At 43.0% G+C, this 20,377-nt stretch overlaps 1 protein-coding gene across 3 annotated transcripts in view; it reads left to right on the top strand.

The window, feature by feature from the left end:
* The first annotated feature begins 6,390 nt into the window (after window positions 1-6,390).
* Window positions 6,391-20,377, top strand: part of GEMIN8 (gem nuclear organelle associated protein 8) — a 202,932-nt gene continuing 188,945 nt past the window's right edge. The window contains exon 1 of one of the 3 annotated variants that reach the window (XM_069204728.1): window positions 6,391-6,594. The gene's annotated coding sequence lies outside the window, so the exon portion shown is untranslated. Of the gene's footprint in view, window positions 6,595-7,584; window positions 7,639-20,377 lie in introns of those variants that run through there. The other 2 variants (XM_069204727.1, XM_069204729.1) reach the window with 2 other exon arrangements.

Below are 20,377 nucleotides of genomic sequence, written 5' to 3'. Positions count from 1 at the left end.
GGAGCCGTCCTTGCACTACCCATGCTGCATGAACCACTTATACTGCCACCTCTGCCACCTCCACCGGTTCTGATATCCTGTTCTCCACCCCTGGCATTCATGGGGCCCTGACAAGCTTAATTTTTTTGCTGAAGTTTGACACCGCTGATAAGGTTCTGCAGCTGCCTCGGCATTCAGCAGGGTAAATTATGCTTATCAATTACATCACGTACAAACACATAGCTTTGCGAGTTAACGTTTATTTTATTAGCAATACACGACTAATAGCTAGTATTGTTGGAGCAACCAAGTGTTCTGTTTTCTTTGTGCTTTTTCCCTTCATTTTCCTTGCTGCACTCAATAAGATTACATGTTTGAAATCAATTTCCCCCAAGCTTGCTTGTCCGGTTTTCCAATCACACTCCTCCTGCTGCAGCTTGCTCCCTGCTCTGCCCTGTAGCAGCTTTGTAATTTGTGGTGGATCTCAGGGACACCGGTGCCGTAAAGTGAAATTGTATGCCAAGAGCTAATTTACTTAATTAGATATTAGGGTATATGAAAGAAGAGCATAATGTTGACGTGGGTTTGGGGAGCAGCTGTTTGTATAAACAAACATGTACCGCCTTGTGCAGTGGGTAAGCCGCTTGTAAGCACTGGTTTTATTTTATTATTGTTGCTTCCCCCTGTTTTCACCCCCTCATGGTTGCTTGTTTATTTTAGGGATGGCTAGAGCAGCATCTTTTAAATAATCCCAAGAAAGAAAGCAAGTTAAGGTCCCCGAGCAATTGTCTATAAATGAGACAAGCATTTACATTGCATAGGGTCTCGCGTTTGCTCGTGTTAGAGCCGATCGCGTTGTAAACTCCTAACCCGACTTTTCACCTATCGGGCAAAAATGCATTTATGCACGTAACCCGAAAAAGTGAAATCAAGTAGGTAAAGCGCTCGACTTCTGCCAAGCGAGATCGGGCTCGTAAATTAGTTTAAAAAAAAGTCCACGAGCCCGATGGAAAACAGCGAGCCTTGCATGTTTTCTGTACTTGGTCGCTGCGCTCGAGGAGGGCTAGCCACCGGAAAAGGCATGACGTATGCGTGCCTTCGACTAATGAAAGCAAGCCGATTTAATTAGGGAAGCCCACGAACCAATAAAAAGCACGGACGTGAAGTTGACAGGGCTCGGAGCCCTTTTCTAAATACAAAAGAGTCTCCCTGCTATACGCATGCGCAAGCGCATGCAAAGCAGGCTCGACTCTAAAAATGTTCCTTCTCCGTTCCCCACTGTTCCCAGCATAACTGTCCTCAAACAGGACTCAGTAAGTCACCTTTAATCACCATGCTCCCCTACCCGAGCAGAGCCCATGGTGAAACTTCAAAGTGGTGATAAACCCAACTGCCTGAGGCTGGAGTCATCTCAAATTAATGGATGTTCTCCAACTGTTTTACCATCAATATGGTGATGTCCTGCTGATATAGCCAACCTAAAATTATTGATTGTTCTATATTCCAAACCTTGGGCTGCAAATCTGAGTGAAAATTCACAATTATACTAACATTCGCCCCCCAGGGATCGATACTCTGTTCACTACACCAACCAGTCCATGTCTTCCACAAAGATTTGTACCATTTGTGAGTAGAGGGAGCCCAGGATTGGGACAGGAAGAACAAAGCTTTGTCTGAAACTCCCAGCACTTGCCAACGGCTCCTGAAAGTCAGCATGCCATGAGGGACAACTGTCCCGTCACTATTAACGGATGGGGTAATCCTGCTGGGTCCAGCAACAGAGATCGAAATGCAGGGGTCCGAATCAGAAGGGCAGATGAGAATTCCATTGCTACTGGGAACCATGCTGAGCTTTCCAAAGTGGGGTCACAAGGAAAATTCTGCTGATTGTCTCCTCACCTGAGAAAGTACTCTCTGAATCATGGCGAATGGGGAAAAAGCATATAGCAGACCCATCTCCCATGATTGAAGGAAAGCGCCCGACCCTATTGCCAGAGGGTCCGATCTCCAACTGAAGAACTGAGGAAGTTGAGTGTTCAGACGTAAGGCGAAAAGAATGATGGAACATGGACCCCATAAGAGATTGAGTTTTGGAGAATATCTGAGGGTTGAGCTTCCAGTTGCTGCCGTCCCTCAAGAAACAAGAGTTCCAGTCTGCAATCAGGTTGGACCTGCCCGGAATGTACTCCATTACAACAGAAATCTGATGTTGGAGATAGTACCTCCACAATTCTCTGGCTATCGTTACCAGCACTTGTGATCTTGTCCCCCCAAGATGGCTTATGTATTGGACCGCCGAAACATTGTCCAAGCACAGCAGAATGCAACAACTCGCATTCCGAGGGGATAGTGATCAGATCTCAAACCATCCTGTCAAAAATTCCAGGCAATTGATATGGAGTAATTTCTCCTGAGTGGACCATCTTTCCCCTCTTGTCACTGAGCCCCAACCCCAAAGGGTGGCATCTGACTCTATCACAAGCTCCGGAGTGGCTGCAAATATTGCTCTGCCATTCCAAGCACCCATATGATTTAACCACCAGGAGATCTCTGCTTTGGCCTCGTCGGACTCTGTTCAGAATAGGATAGACCCCTGCGAAGGTGTAGGATTTTCAAGCGTTGAAGGGCTTGATAATGGAGAGGCCCCAGGAAGATCGCCTGAATGGAAGAGGCCAGAAGGCCTACCAGGCAAGCTAACATCCTCAGTGATATATTCGGAAAGGGCTCTCCTCAACTCTTTCTTGATAGAGGTCCTCTTTGAAAGAGGCAACAGAAATTGTGCTTTGATAGCGTCTATTTGAAAACCTGAAAATTCTATATTCTGAGAGGGAGTCAATATCGACTTTTCCAGATTGATGAAGAATCCCAAGTCTTGAAGAAGGCTGATAGTTCATGACAGATGCGTCACAAGAGTCTCTTTTGATTGGGCCATGAGTAGGATGTTCGTCCAGGTAAATAATCAGACAAACGCCTCTCTCTTTCTGAGGGATTGTACCACTGGTCGTAAGAGGTTGGTAAAACACTATGGGGCGGATGACAGGCCAAACGAGAGAATGGTGAATTTGTAACATTGATCTCTCCAGAAAAACTGGAGGAATCTGTGATGTGGTCCGAAGATCAGGATGGTTAGATAAGGATCCTTGAGGTCTAGTTGCACAAAAAATCTTTTTCTTGAAGCAAGTATCTTAAAAGATGGATACCTTCCATCTAGAAGTGACGATATACTATCGAAGAATTGATTTTTTTCAGATTGAGAACTAGATGAGAACCACTGCTTATTTTTTGCACCAGAAAAATGGGGCTGATAAACCCAAGAGGGTGTGGAATCATCTTGACTTTGGCGTGCTTGCAAAGCAAAGGAGAAACGTCTAGATCTATGAAAGAGCTCTCTTCTCCGGAAAAATGAAGAATCTGAGGGAAATTGGACTTCTGAGGAATTGCATAGAACTCTGGTCTGATCCCTTGAAAGGTTTGCAAGATCCAAGGATCTGGAAAGAGACTCTTCCAGTAACTTAAACAATGTCGTATTCTGCCCCCCCCAGAATTACTTTCGAAAAGGGAATAATTCTCCCATGTGGTGTTGTCTGACGTGGCAGACCTGCCTTGGTTATGGCCTTGGTAGCCACGGCCATAACCTCTTCGTGATCTGGAGGGATAGAATCCCCCAGAGGTAGATCCTCTTCCTCTGTGTACAAATCTTCCTGAGGCCTGATGGAATCCACGGCCGGGCGAACGACCTCTGAATCGGCTGGCCCTGGCAAAAAAGCCTCCACTAAACATCTTCCTCATGGATGATTGGGCTTTGTGTAAGGCCGAAAAAGTGGCCACATATTTCCCCAAATCTTTAACAAACTTGTCCCCGAACAACATTCCATTTACCAAAGTGCCTGCCTCATTGGGGGCTAGCTCTGCCAGTTTAGGATCAATCCGCATGAGGAAGGACCGTCTCCTCTCCGTAGAAATAGCACAGTTTGCGTTGCCAAGCAGACATATGGCTCTTTGAGGCCATTGCAATATAGTGTCCGGATCTAAGGGAGTATTGGTTTCTTTAGCTTGCCCCGCCGGTTTGAGGATCTTTATAATGGGACCAGATATGTCCAACAACTTGTCCTGGCATCCTTTCCAGGCTCTATCCAAACCCTTTTTGGGGTCTTTGGTGAACTTTTAATAAAAGTTGCCAGATTTGGATCTAACTCTGGGGTGTCTGTGACTTTCCCTAAAAGTGAGGGGCGTGGACATTCTGAGCGTAGAATGCTATGTACGTCGCGGTCGAAAACCTTTATGGATTCTGTCCTGTACGTAATGAGCAACCTCAGCGCAAGGAATCCATTCAGTAGATCTTGGGTGGATGATGGATTCAGGGTCGAAAGACAAGGTCTTTTGTGTCTGACTGTCTTCTTGGAGGTTTTTAGTTTAGCGTTTGCATTTACCCAAGGTTTTTGGGTCGTTTGCATTCTCCGATTCTGAGGAATAGGAAGACTCCGAGTCTGCAGTCTCTAAAGTATTTGTAGACAGTCTAGGGAAAGACTTTTTCCAAGGAAGAGAAAGGGTCATATTCGTAGTCCTTGAGCACTGACGCAGCCATCTGCACAAGAATCTCTGCCGATGATGATGGACCCACAGAGGCTGTCTGGGCCAAGCCCACATTTGGTGCCAGATCATCTCTTGGCATATTCACCATAGGGCGTTTCCCTCTTAGTTCACACTGGCCATATTGGACTAATGGGCGGGTAAAAGGCTTCAAGGTTTTTATTAGAGCCTGGTTTACTGAGTCCTGGACATGAGTGCCCAGGGCTTCCAAAGGTCTTTGCTCCATTCCATATTCCTCATGCCTGTCAGGATTTTCCTGGTAATACTCTTCTTCGTCAGCATAGCACACCATTATTACTGAGAGGAGACGAGGAGTTAAACGGGGTGGGTCACCCAGCAGGTAAAATAATATTTATCACCAAAGTGCTTCCAAAAATTGCTCTGATCAATAAGAGGTGGAGGGAGCACCTGTAAAACCATAGGGCAAGGCCCTACCACGTTTATGCGTCCACTCGGATGTTCAGGTACAGTTTGTATTACTTCGAAACTCGCGCTGCGCTCTGAGGCACGATCAGAACAAAAGGTGCCGCCAGAGCACATGCGTGCGTCAGGAGTAGAAAAAGGACAGAATCTTCCACCTCCGGCCACCTTTAGAGCACGCTGGAAATACGCACCATGCCCACAGGCTCCCAGAGGGAGAAGAGCAAATCAGCAAGTTGATTAATTACGCAATAATGCGTCCGGAGACCCAACAGCGATTCACTGATCGCACGTCACCAAAAAGAATATCAGAGAGTGCACTCAATCAGAAATTCCTTTGGGCACATCGGTAGGTCAGGTTCATGTCCCGCACCCACTCCACAAGAGCTAGTCAAATGAATAAACAATCATTAATCAAGTATAATGGAAAAAAATGACACTTATCTCGTGCTGTGAGCAGCAAAGAAAAGGGAAGGACTTTGTGGCTGGTGACATTTATATGCGAGGGCTATATATGATTGGACAGTGTAATGGACTACATAGGACCTTGGGAAACGTAGTTTTCTTTTTATAGTGGATTAATTGGCTGCTGTGAGATATTCAGTAAAAGAGTAGCATAATACTCGCCTCGGTGCCCTTAATAGAATTGAAAATTCTTGACGCAACAGCTAGAAAATTTTGTATTGCACTCCACATAATTCAAGTACACACAATACCACAGAATTATTATCCACATCATTTTATTACACATCATGCCAGACAATTCCATTACACATAACTCCACTGAACACCACACAATTCCACGCCAAAAGATTCCATTACAACCCACATAATTACACACCATATACATCCACTCCACTCAATAACAAATGGCTAAATGGCATTGTCACTGACAACGCCAAACTCTCTCGGATTGCCGAGACCTACTGTCTTTCCCAATGCTTGTTTTTTTGTAAGCACGGGGAGCTGGTGAAGTGATTTGCTCAGAGCCACACAGCCAAACTCGAACCTGATTCTCTAGAATAAAAGGCAGTAGCTTTAGCAGTTACGCCGCATCCTCTCCCTGCTTCCGGGACAAATCCAGCAACAGATTATGGAATTAGTGGCCCAACGAAAACACCAAAAGCGTGATGGGCTCTCTGTCTGGTGCACGGCAGCCGAGGGGATCACTAAATAGATACCCATTACGACTCACTAAGGCAGACAAAGCTAAAACAGCTAAAATAACGTGAGAGGGGAATACGCTGTGTCACGTGAAAGCTGTTACTAGGGACGCAATGATATTCCTCTGATTAAATCCTTACATGCGATCATACAGTGGCTGGAGCGGTCATTTCCGGAGCGCTCAGAATAATCACTTCCTTAGTGGGCGGATTCTTTTCGTTTTTGAACCAATCACATAATTTTGTGGAGAGTAGCTACCCGGTCGTGTAGTTTTGTGCCCGTTCTAGCGTGTCAGTGGTCATTAAATGAGCCCTCCTGTTGACTTAAGCTGCCTACATTGTTAAGGTACCTTACACTCGACTCAAAAGCAAAGGCGAGACAGTTTGATTACGTTCACAGGAAGCAGGAGGTGAGGCTTATGTCGTGGAACCTCCAACATAGGTTGGTGCTAAACTTGTGTTTTGTGCATGATGATACATTTTGGTGGCACGCACGCTTTCGCCCTGTGTTGGCGGTAAGGTTTTGCTACGCTGTCATCTGTTCTGTGGTCCCTGATTTCCTTCGTTCGTTATTTATTTTCTCCACGGGATTTTCTATTTTATTCATAATCTGTTCATGCTCCTCACAACTCGGCCCCCGACTATTGTATTTACTTCTCCTAGCTTCCTTTTGTATTGCTGCCGCGTTGGACCGTGTCACGTCTGAGGAAATAAACCTCCAGACTTTGCGGTCAAAATATGTTACATTTAGGGACTTGTAGTTCGATTTAACTCTAAGCATGTGATGAAAATGTCCATCTTTAAAAGGTTTTCGTCAGTGTTGTAGGAGCCACTAAATTTCTGGGGCGACAAGGACAGCCTGCAGGCTTCTATAAGTGGATACAGTTGTATAGTTCTGAAGTGGAATAGCAAGAAAGGAGGGCATGTCATAATCTGTAATCATGTGATTTATTGTTCGTTACATTCTAGAAAGTAATGAAACAAATGTGAAGCTTGCACCTTCATGCACCAAGCATATAAGGGGGGAAGAGTGAAAAAGTGGGGAATAAACAAAATCTTCTTAGCGACATTCATAAACCTCAAAATACAACTGGGCTAATCAGATACCATTCTTTTTGCTGCAGGTAGTTATATTAAAATTCTGAACATTTGTTTAAAAAACAAATATTTTTTTGTGCCGTTAGCGTGGAGGACAATTTCTTTTGCTCTTCTGTATGTAAAATATTTCCATTGTCTCGTTATGTATGTTGCATATGACTTGATTCAGTGTTTTCTGGAACATAATTGACAACCATCTTTTTTAGTTGTTGGATACCAATGAAGCTTTTGCTCTCCCTCATAGAAGATACTGGAATAACTAAGATATCCTGTTGTGGCCTGTCAACCCATGTAAGAAATGCTATGTTGGAAGCATTTGTTTAAAGTATGTCTCCAAGTTCTGGTCCTGAAGAGTACTTGGGCATACCTGATAATATAGTCAACGGAGGTGAGGGTACCAAATGGTCAATTTTCTTGTATTGAGCAGTGATGTCTTGTGTGTGTGTGTGTCTGTATGCTCGTTCTTGAGGTTTCAGTACATACCGCCATTCTCTACAATAAGCCTTCAGTTTTCTTGAAAGATAAAGCTGTAAGCGCTCATTGATTTTTATTTGGTGTGATTAATGTGTCTCTTGCTATAAGGAAGTCATCAACCATTTATAACCTCCACTAAACTTTTACTGACCACTGTTTATACTCCTGGAGAGTTAGGCTTATTAAATTGGAATTTAAGAGTATTTTAGGCAATGGGACACCAATAATAACAAGCATTTGCAATGCAATGGGTCTCGCATTTGCTTGAGTTAAGCTATTGGTGTTGTAAATTCATAACTGGACTTTTCTTGCCACATAAATTGGTCTTTTCCTGCCATATAATTCTAGTGGCCCTGCATATGATTAAAGCACTTCCATTTACCTTCTTTGTTTATCTGTAGCGGAAAATGAAAATTTTGCAATTTAGCATCCTCATTTAAATCTGCCACCTTAATTCCAATCGAATACTACTTTCACCACCCCGCCATCAGAGTTGCTGGCTGGCTAACACAATTCCCAAAACAAGACAGCCGCAGAGGAGAAATGGAAAAAAAGGGTCACCCAAACATATCAAGAGTGTTCAAACACATAAGAATTCGAACATGTGTAAATGTACATTACAGGAGGTGACGTAAACATTTAGTAACACGGATTTTGCACATGCTAACTTTTTCCCACATGTAAAATATTAACCACTGTGGGTGAACATTTTTTTTCCTACGTCCACCAAAAATATATTTTTTGCACTGTAACGTCACTTTCCACTCTTGGAAGCAACTTTACACAAAGCTGTCTTAATATTCTGTGTGAGTAACTTAGATTTATAGACGCAAATTAAATATATGAATTTTGAATTCGTACAAATGTACACATTACTTTCCCTCTGTGAACCGAAATGTGTTGGAAAGGCATTAAACACAAATCACCCGATCTCGAATCCTCAGAAAGTCTGTGTTTGCTTGTGTGACCTAAAAGGTAGTTTCGCTCGGTTTTAAACAGGCGCACATTTTTCCATTAATCTTGAGAACATTAGGAAACTGCTAAAAATCAAGACGCTGAAAAATCATGAATTTCCATTAAAAGATAGATTGCCAAAAAATGAAAAACACAGGCGCCATTGAAAAAAGGCTTTCAAGGTAAAATAAATAAAATCTATCAGCTCCTTCGCAGCTATCTGCTTCCTAATCCTGCAGGGTGCCTCTTTTCACGGTAGGCTGGTCTAAATGTAAATATTGAGCTAATCAAAAAATGCTGTGTACATTTCACAGCAGCCGGACTATATTTGTTTAATAGATTAAAACCATCCTTAGCCATATTTTAGCCATGATTCTGAAGGTTTGATTCGCCTTTCCAGAAGGCAGGATGAGTTGCGCTGTTCCCATGCAAGGATCCCACATTGCAAGCAATCAACAATCTGTTCCAAAAGCTGTAAGAAACGGCAGAACGCCAACACCACCGACACAAGGAGCTGCTGCCCTGACCTTCATGATGGAAACTGGCCGCAAGTTGGCAAAATGATAAACATACACAAATAAAAGTGCCTGTAGGCTAGAAGCGAGGTTTAGAGAGAGTGTGCTATTTCAAGGTGTACACTAGCCTTTTGGGTTGGATGTGGTTTACATGGGCAAGTGTCCATTAAAAGCAGATGACCTTCCTCAGTAAAACGCTTGTGACAGGGAAAACGCCCTGAGAATAACAATGCAAATACAGTAAATAGATAGGAACGAAAACAATCTCACAAACTACAAGGAATTATTGTCAGTGTGTGTGAGGAGAATGGTACACGTACATTGTTTGCACATACTAAAGACAAGTCTCTCAAATATGCTAAAAAAAAAGCATGTCATTTTTTGTTGCCAAGGTGTTTAATGTCGACATATTTTTTATAACAAGCTATTAAACGGTACATACCTAAACAAAAAAACAGGACTTCTATACCGCTGCTCGAGCTGGCGCTGTGAGCACTATGGCCACCATGAGGGCAAAGGGTAAAGACAAAAGAGACAAGAAAGAAAAACACAGTGCGATTGGGCTATGTAAACCCCAGCGCAATCGCGCTGCGTGGAAAATAAAAAGATAAAGTAGTCCAGAAATCATCGAGCCTCAAATGGTTTCAGTAGTTTACCGGTGCTGTGTAGGTAGGCTAAACACCAGAAAAGGCATGACGTGTGCATGCCTTTCACAAATGAAAGCAAGCGGATTTTAAAAGGCAAGCCCACAAACCAGTGAAAGTGACTGACGTGACATGGGCGTGGTTAGAAGCCCAAAGAGAGATTACAGCATGGGACAGAGCGCTTTGCGCTCGCCCTCAAAAACAATGTGTTGAACTTGCCCCCCCCCATGCAGGGTTACCCCTAAACATTTTACCTTCTCCCCTCTTGTTTTCCAAAGCGGTTTGTGTTGGCTAATAGGACTTGGGCCTGGAAATGAAATGCTACTTGTGGGTCTGCAGCACTTATTGTACGAATCCTGTGAAAAATCCATTTGAAACACCACACACCTACCACTGCAGCCCGTAGTGCAGTTTAAAAAATAAATAAATAAATAAACCTTTTACCTGGCCTAAACCTATATTTTTAATAGTTATGTCACCCCCATGGCAGACCCTAAACGGCCCATAGGGCAGATTGCAGTGTATTTAAAATGTTGCCCATGTGCCTTTACGTTTTACATCTCCTGGTAGTAAAAAACTCTTAACTTAATTTTTCACTACTGCAAGGCGTGCCTCTTCCATAACATACTATTTATTGGGTTACCTTATTACATTTAATATGTGAGACTTTCAATTGGGAACAGGTAGGAAGTTCGATTTTGGTGTCTAAAGAATTGTATTTTAAACCTCTTTACTGGTAAAGTTTAATTTTACATCATATTTCTGAACATGCCACTTTCAGAAAGCTGGCATTTTCTTGTGCTAACAATTTGGTACCTGTGTCCTGGATCATATGACTTTGTGTAGTTGGCCTTTGTGTATTCTTTCCAAACAGTGTGGCAAAGGAGGATTAGGTGTTGGAGGAGCAGAGCTGTTCCCTGGCCTAATTACATTTCAGAGGGATTGCGTCAGCTCATGCACAAAGAACTTGACACCAGTCGATTGTCAGCCTAGCCCCCCTTGGAGCCTGGGTGGGGGAAGGAAGGAAATTCCAGATGCAGGTGTGGGTAACGTCTAAAAGTTTCTCCCATTTCAAAGGTTGTCACAAGATGTGAATATTGGATCAGTACACTCCTGGACCTATGGAAGACTATAGAAGGACTGCTTTGTATTTCAGAGGACTGCCCTGCTGCTTGAGGCCTGCCTTTTTCTGTGTACGACCTCCCTACTTCTTGAGGCCTGCCTTGTTGCTTGAACTCTTAAGCTACAGGGCAGGCCTCAAGAAGCAGGGCAGTTCTTTTAAAGGACACGTCCGGCCTCAAGCAGCTTGATGCCTGCCTTGTTGTTTTGGGGACTGTCCTCCTTCTTGAGGTCTGCCTTGTTGCTTGAACTCTTTCAGGCAACAAGGTAGGCCTCAAGAGGCATGGCGGTCAAGCAAGAAGACAGGCCTCAAAAAGCAGGGCAGTCCTCTAAAGAACAAGTCAGGGTCTCGAGCAGTTTGAGGAATGGCTTGTTCTTTAGAGGGCTGCCCTGCTTCGTGAGTCCTGTCTTGTATCTCAAAGGGTTGACCTGCTTCTTGAGGCCTGCCTTGTATGTCAGAGGATGTAGGAGGCTGGCCTGGTGTGTTGTGGGTATCTATGGTACTTACACCTTATACCAGGTCCAGATATCTCTTATTAGTGTAGTGTAGGCAGTGTCTAGAAGCAAGGCTCTCTAGAGGTAGCTGTGGATTAGAAGCCAAGGCTTATCTAGGAGACATGCACAGCTCTTGCAGACATGCAAAGCTCTTTCAATACCAGTGTAGTCGCACAGTATTTACACACAGGAAAGAAAACACCCAGTTAAAAAAATAAAGGTACTTTATTTTGATGACACTAATTCTAAAAATACCATAGAGACTATACTCCCTTAGGAGGTAAGTAATACACAAATTATATATACAAGTATACAGAAAAAGGCATAAAAACAGTTAGAAAACAGTGCAATTAGTGAAACACGCAATAGTTAGAAATGGGCCTAGGAAGCACAAACCATATACTAAGAAAGTGGAATGCGAAAGTCGGTCCCCCACCTAGGCAAGTGTAGTGGGCAGACGGGATCTAGGAGTACTAGAAGAGCCCAAAGGTAAGTACCACAACCCAACCCATCAACTAGGAATATAGGAGTAAGTCACAGTAAGTTTCCTAGAACACACAGAAGTAAAGAAGAATTTTGCAAAACCCAGAAGAGACTGCAAGAGACCAACAGTGGATTCCAGGACAAGAAGACCTGTGGAAAAAGGGGACCAAGTCCAAGAAGCACAGAAGAGTCCAGGAAGGGCAGGAACCCCTACCCACTAGGATGAAGGTGCAAGAAGAGAACTACCAGTGAGGAAGAAGTGTAAGTCCAGCACCCAAGAAGACGAAGTCAGGTTCCTGGAGGGTGCAAACGATGTTTCACGCCGGATGGAGGATTGGAGTTGGCTTTGCTTCGTCTGAGTCTGCAAAGCTTGTGGTTAGCGGAAAATGTTGCTGTTGAGAACCAGGAAGGACTAGGTCGACTCTACCCAGTAGGGGGACACAGAGGGGGCCCTCAGCGACACAGAGCCCACAAAATACCAGGCAGTGCACCAAGAGTCCCACAGGACGGGGACTCAAGTTGCAGAAGAGGCCCATGCAGCACTACGAGAAAGGCTTCCACACCGCCAGAGAACGACTCGGGGAGCTGTGCGTCGCAGGATAGAGTGCTGGGGGCTGGAGCTTCAAGATGCGCCAAGATCTTGGAGGAAGGATGCCAGCAAGCCTTGGCAGTTGCAAAGGACGTAGTGCACAGGGGTACTGTCTTGCATGGGGAGACGAGGTCTTACCTACACCAAAGTTGGACAGTTGGAAGAGAAGACTGTCGGGACCACTTCAGTCCACCACCTGTGATGCAGGATACACACAGCTCCACAGGAGGGGGATCCATGCAGCCGGTCGTCATCGCAGTTGGTGCCTGCAGAAGCAGGGGAGTGACTCCTTTCTCTAAAGGAGATTGCTTCTTCCTTTTGATACAGGCTGAAGACTGGCTGTCCTCAGAGGATGCACACTGGGGAAATGTTGCATTTGCTGGTAAGAGCTGTGGATACATTGTTGCAGAAGGCATCTTGTTTCTTTGTTGCAGCTTGTAGGGTCCTGAAGAGTCCAGCTGCAGTTTCTTCAGTCAGAGTCGAAGTGGAGGGTGCAGAGGATTCCTGCTGGAGTCCTGCAATCGAAATCTGAGGAACCACCTAAAGGAGATACCCTAAATGTACCAGAAAGGAGGATTGGTCACCTAGCTGGGTGACCACCTATCAGGAGGGGGCTCGGACATACCTGCTGGCACTGGCCACTCAGATGCTCCCAGAGTTCCCTGCCAACCTTGAATCGAAGATGGCAAAACCCACGGACCCTCTGGAGGAGCTCCTAGCACCACCCTTGGGATGGTGATGGACAGGAGAGTAGTCACTCCCCTTTCCTTTGTCCAGTTTCGCGCCAGAGCAGGGACTGGGGGTCCCTGAACCAGTGTAGACTGGTTTATGCAAGGAGTGCACCAAATGTGCCCTTCAAAGCATTTCCAGTGGCTTGGGGATGCTACCCCTCCCAAGCCTGTAACACTTACTTCCAAAGGGAGAGGGTCTAACACCTCTCTCCCAAAGGAAATCCTTTGTTCTGCTTTCCTGGGCTTGAGCTTCTCAAGTAACAGGAGGGCAGAAACCTGTCAGGGAGGTGGCAGCAGCTTGGGGTGCCTAGAAACCCCCAGAAGGCTGCAATGGCAATACTGGGTGTCCTTTAAGGGGCATTCTATTATACAACCAATGCTTACAAAATCCTTGGGATATGATTCTAACATGTTGATACTAAATATGCCTATGTTCGGAGTTACTAATATGTAGCTGGACATAGGTACTGACCTATGTCCAGTACACACACAAAATGGCATTCCCACACTCACAAAGTCTGGGAAAAATGGGTCTGGAGTTCGTGGGGGCATCGCTACTAGTGCAGGGGTGCCCTCACACACAAGTACTTTGCACCCAGCCCTCTGGGCTAGAAGGCCTACCATAAGGGTGACTTATAAGTGACCTGGTTTAGTGAAAAATGGCAGTGAAATGGTAGTTGCACCTTTTCACGCAGGCTGCAATGGCAGCCCAGCAGAAGCCTTTGCACAGGCTCCCTATGGGTAGCAAAATATATGCTTCAGCCCATAGGGATCCCTGGAACCCTAATTCCCTGGGTACCTAGGTACCATATACTAGGGACTTAGAATGGGGCACCAATTGTGGATGAAATATAGAGATAACATTAGCCAACAACTATATTTGAGGGAGAGAGCATAACTACTGGGGTCCTGGTTAGCAGGATCCCAGTAGACACAGTCAAACACACTGACAAGCCAAAAGTAGGGATAACTAGGCTAGAAAGAGGCTACTTTCCTACAGAGGACTACCCTACTGCTTAAAGCCTGCCTTCTTTCTTAGAGGTCTGCCCCGCTGCTTGAGGTCTGCCTTTGTCACCAGTGGACAGACCTGTTGCTTGAGGCCTGCCTTGTTCTGTATAGGACTGCCTTGTTTCTTGAGGCCTGTCTTGATGCTTGACCTCTTTCAAGCAACTGGTTAGGCCTCGAGAAGCATGGCAGTCAAGCAACAAGAAGACAGGCCTCAAGAAGGAGGGCAGTCCTTTAAAGAAGAAGTCAGACATCAAGCAGCTTGAGGCCTGCCTTGTTCTGCAAAGGACTGCCCCCCTTCGGGAGGCCTGCCTTGTTGCTTGAACTGTTTCAAGCAACAAGGTAGGCCTCCGGAAGTATGGCAGTCAAGCGACAAGGTCTAATTTTATTAATTAAAGTCTACTAATCTTTCTAAATTTATGTGAGTTTTTTTCTTGTGTAGTTTTATTCACTTTATTACTGTTTGTATGCTGCCTAAATACTTAACACAGTGCCTCTAAGTTAGGCCTAGTTGTTTTGTGCCAAGCTATCAGAGGGCTGAGCAGAGGTTAATTTTGTGACGTTTGTGGTTCACCATGACCGGGATTGTGATTGAGTGGGTTGCAAATCTTTCTCAAGCAACAATCAAAAACACAATTTCTTACTGTGTCAATTGAGTAGCCACCTACTACCCCAGGCCTTTAGAAGAGGCTTAACAATCAGCTGATCAAAGAATGAAAGTGCTTAGAAACAATGCTATTGAAAAAACCCTTGACCAGACCTCCAGTTGGCAATTTACCTGCGTTAGACAGCAGTACGCCACTAAATGTGGTAATTTGTGTATGTTTTAGTCAAAGAACTATAATATTTCTAATCCCATGTTTTCTTTTTTTTAATAAAAAAAAATGTTGTAATAAGCACTGCATTACAATTTTCACATGGCTCCCAACAGTGGCTTTTGTCTGTTAGGACAGTGGCAGGGCATTTCCATCAGAACCTACCCCACGATCTCTGCAGTGCTGTAGGCAATGTGGTTCTAGGTGTTTTGCTTTCACTAATGACCGAGCTGACAAAAAAAGAAATATCTGGAATTCTGGAATGCACTTCTTAGTTCAAAGAAGACATTTATTATTACTTCATCACGAGGTTCGTAAAAAATGAAGGAGATTAGTAGGTCGAAAGCACACGTTTAAAAACAGTCACAGAAATGAAAGGAAAATATATCAAAATGATTCTCAACTGCAATGTACACAGAAAATATATGTGATTATATTATAGCATAATTGCAAAGCAAAGGATAAAGTAAAAATTCATCACCGTAGGGCCTGCCAAGCTCTTTATATTTCTCATGCCAGCAAGAAGATGACCACATTCAACTGCGAGAAAGAGATAGCCACCCTCCCAGGACAAGTGTGTGTGTCAGGCATTCGACGTCTAATCCTGACCGAGGTCATGGAAATTCCCTCGCTACTGTGCAGGGCCACCTCTTTTATAGCTTAAGCAACCATGGAAAGAGCCTTCTGAAAGGCTCTCCCCTCTCAGATGGAAATATTCAAAATATGCTGGCTACTGACAGAGTTGGAAGAAAAACGTTGAAAACTGGCCAGCATTTCAAGGCTCTCCTTCCAATGCCGCGCCTTTCCCTGCCTTACGAAAACAAAAAATATGTACTTTTTTATGCTATCTTGTTTGGTAATAGAAAATACGAAGAAACAAGCTTAGTTTACCATGTGAAAAAACACAGCTTAACAGCAATGTCTCAACTGCAATGTCTAACGCCATGATAAAGCCAATAGGCAGCTAAACTGAATACAAAATATAATCTGCAACTGGTGAACACTGAACATATGCACAGTGGTGCAACACAAAGTCAGTGGTCAAACACATCTATTTTTACTACACTAGGAAAAATGTTTTTTATTGTCAGACTTCTTTTTGAAAAACTGTGTGATCATGTTCTCTCGTATTTTCAACAGATAGCTCTGACGTTATTCTCTTCAGCATTGTGGGGGGGTGGGGATACTACCAAGTGTATTGCTTGCTCTCCTGTCTTTGCAAAGTAAAGTTTTAGGCACTGTACGCTCAGACACCACAAAATATAAAACACATAAAAAAAAACTTCAATCTTTTGCGGTCTAATTTGTGGAAAGTATTAGTGCCGATAAATGCCATTAATGTAGATTACTCACGAACTGAATAGCTGAAAATGTAGTGAAACATTACATGAAATATGCCTTTTGTATGAGAACGTAGTGAGATGCTTGAAACAATAAGTGTGGCACCATCTTGAGCTGCTTACAGAAATTCAGTGTAGTGAAATATGCAGAACAAGATGAGTGTCAGTGATGTTTGGTTAATGAGCAAATGTAAGGTCTTTGGAACCACTACAGGCCTTATATCATAGAATCATTTGAAACTTCCAGGTGTCAGAGGGGCATCCTTTTTGAAAGGCACTCCAAGGTTGTTACCAGTCATGGAAAGGGTTGCACTAGGTACAGTACGAATGTGTTGTTCTAAAAAATAGTTTTGAAAGCACAGTAAGCATTGAAATATTGCAGGGAAAATTTTTAACTTTTGATACAGCGCAGCACAGGAACCAAAGTTGCTTTCCTACACAATTGGAGAGAGTAGCCCATCAACATATCTCCTAAGGTATGATGCTGGATTTGTTTTTCTCTGTGCCGGTGCATATTTGGTTGTTTTCCAACAATGCACACAGCCATGCACTTTAGTGCATGGTGTGCATATGTGTGATGTCAAGCATAGGTTTTTGTAGTGTAAAGGTCCCCATCTATACCACTATGAGCCAGATGTATCAAGCCTTTTTGCATACGCAAACGGTACGAATGCCCATTTGCGAATGCAAAATGCTTTCAGTGTTTATGAAAGGCATTCACAATGCAAATTTAAGGAATTGCTAAAATAGCGATTTTGCGACCCCGTTTAGAGAATCGCAAACTGCTATGCTCTAAATAAGAAATCACAAATAAGGAATCCTTATTTGCGATTTCTAAACCACATGTATCAAGCAATTCCTTAATGCAAATTTGGCATTAAGGATTCGCAATTACCACCAAGTAAAACTTGGCCCCCAGCAAGCACCCTGGGGTTTTGCATTTTCAAAATTGCGATTTCCAGGTAGGAATTCGCTATTTGGGAAAGGCAAAAAAATCGCAAATATGGGCCTACAGGCCCATAGGTGCGAATGGGGGTTGTAGCGCAATTTACCGAATCGCAAATATGATACATAGCATTTTGCGAATCAGAAATAGCGAATTTTAAGAAATCGCTATTACCGATTCACAAAAGTCTTTTTTGATACATCTGGCCCTATGCTTTAACATAGTTTAATATTTTTACCACTTATGTGCACTATAAAGTGCTGCAGATGCATAAAGTTTCAAAAGTTTCGAGAAAAGAAAACTTTCATCAAACATTTTGGCACAAAGTCTTAACTACTTTTTTTTTCTTCTTTTTTGTCTATTAAATAAGGCTTTTTATAGAAAACCATGAATGGTTGTATGAGAATGCCCATGTAGAACCCATGGAACATACCCTTCAGCGTTCAGAAAATGTACTCGACCACTCACTATGGCGCGTTTTATTTTATGAGGTCGAGCTATTTCTGAATTCCACTAGACCCTTCTGGCCAGTGGACAAAGAACAGGTGTTCTGTTCACTCAGAAACTGAATTAGTAATTAAGATGCTATTAAATCTTATTCTTGTCACATTTGCTTTGTGTTCAGAGACAGAGGTCAAAGTCAGTTTGTCTTCTTGCAGTGCAAATACATTTCCTTGTGATTACAGAGTTCCAGGATTTTGTAAGGTGAACTCTCTGACCTATGTGAAATGAAAGGCTTTTGTTATCAAGTCTTTCCTAACACATGGCATTTATATAACTAATTCAACTTTACAAACATTTCAAAATATTTTTCAGTAGGTGTGAAAGACCATTTTTTGTACTTCTGTGTGATGAAAAATATATTTTAATTGGATGAAAAAAATGTCAGAACACTTTACTTGGTGATGTGCAAATGATAAATGTTTTCAGAAATGTTTTCACAGACTATTGTTAATACACTCTATAGTTTTATCAGTAAAGCTGCAAGTTAGTAGGAAGGTTTTTGTACATTTCTTGGAAATTTGCTGCCTATATATGACCGTGTGCTACCACATCATGCTATAGTAATATATTTATGAGAAATTAGTGTTTAAACATAAACCGAGAAACACTCCTGCCCTGATGACAAAGCGATTTAGTAAACTAAGAGGCAAGTCCTGCATGGATCATGTGTACCCTATATGTGGGCTAGATTTATAATACATAGAGCAAACGTTTAGTGTATTTAATCAAACAAATGAGGATTGTTTTTACAGCACAAATGCTGAACTCACTTATTTGAAGGTGCACTCGTGAGAATGAAGAAAAAGGCGACTGTAAAATACAATGTTTGCCAATAATCACGCAATTTGACACCCATTTCGGGTTAAGTACATTACAGTTAGGTCGAGTTTGTCATTCAAGCTACTCGACCTACAGGTCTAGTAACATTTTTATGATTTTTTTTTTAGGCCTGTTCTTGCCTCAAAGTAGTGCTTGGGTCTACTTCACGTTATGTTAGATAATATTCCAACACAGATTAGGATGTGTATTGAAAAGTAAATTCAAGCACAACACTTTGTCCCGGGTTTGTAGTGCTTTTTTTGTGCTGGAAACCTGGTGAAAAAAGTTTGTAAATTTCCCCTTGAGTCTTTCTGCACATTTTCTGGCAATTTATTTTCTACTGTGTGCATCCTGTAATATATGTTTAAATTATCCTACATATTTGCATTGCTTTCACAGGGCTCGAAAAATCTGCTCGACCACTCCCTATTGCATGTTTTATTTTATGAGGTCTGACCATTTTTAGATCCTACTCGCCCCTTCTGGCAAGTGGACAAAGAACAGGTATTCTGTTCAATCAGAAACTAAATTAGCAATTAAGCTGCCTTTAACCCCTTCCGCTGCCAGGCCTTTTCCCCCTCAGGTGCCAGGCCTTTTTTTGGCTAATTGGGGCAGTTTGCGCTTAGGCCCTCATAACTTTCGTCCACATAAGCTACCCAAGCCAAATTTGCACCCTTTTTTCCCAACATCCTAGGGATTCTGGAGGTACCCAGAGTTTGTGGGCTCCCCTGAAGGAGACTAAGGAATTAGCCAAAATAAAGCAAAAAAAAAATTTTTTTTCTCTCAAAACAATGGGGAAAAAAGGGCCGCAGAAGGCGGCTTGTGGCTTTTTTCCCCTGAAAACGGCATCAACAAAGGGTTTGTGGTGCTAAAATCACCATGTTCCCAGCATTCAGGGACAGGCAGACTTGAATTAGAAAACCATATTTTTCAACACAATTGTGGCATTTTACTGGGACATACCCCATTTTTACTATTTTTTGTGCTTTTAGCCTCCTTTCAGTTAGTTACAGAAATGAGTGTGAAACCAATTCTGGATCCCGGAAAACTAAACATTTCTGAAAAGCAGACAAAATTCTGAATTCACCAAGGGGTCATTTCTGTAGATCCTACAAGGTTTTCCTGCAGAAAATAACCACTAAAATAAAAATAAATATTGAAATTGAGGTGAAAAAAACCAACAATTTCTCTACATGGTTTACTCTGTAACTTTTTCCTGCGATGTCAGATTTTTAAAAGCAATATACTGTCATGTCTCCTGGACTCTTCCGGTTGCGGGGATATATAGGGCTTGTGGGTTCATCAAGAACCGTAGGTGCCCAGAGCCAATAAATGAGCTGCACCTTGCAATTGGTTTTCGTTCTGTACCGGGTATACAGCAATTCATTTGCTGAAATATAAAGAGTGAAATATAGGTATCAAGAAAACCTTTGTATTTCCAAAACGGGCAGAAGATAAGATGTTGAGAAGTAGTGGTTATTCGCACATACCTGAATTTCGGGGTCCCCATACTAGCATGTGAAGTACAGTGCACTTCTCAAATAGACATCTTTTTTTGCACACTGTCTTAAATTTTGGCGGCAAAAATGTAGAGCAGGAAAAGCGGCAATAACAATTGTTCTTCTGTGTTCCCCCAAGTCTCCCGATAAAAATGGTACCTCACTTCCATGGGTAGGCCTAATGCCCGCAGCAGG

This window comes from Pleurodeles waltl, chromosome 8 (assembly GCF_031143425.1).
Source record: "Pleurodeles waltl isolate 20211129_DDA chromosome 8, aPleWal1.hap1.20221129, whole genome shotgun sequence".
NCBI lineage: Eukaryota > Metazoa > Chordata > Amphibia > Caudata > Salamandridae > Pleurodeles > Pleurodeles waltl.
This window is presented reverse-complemented; position numbering and strand designations above follow the sequence as displayed.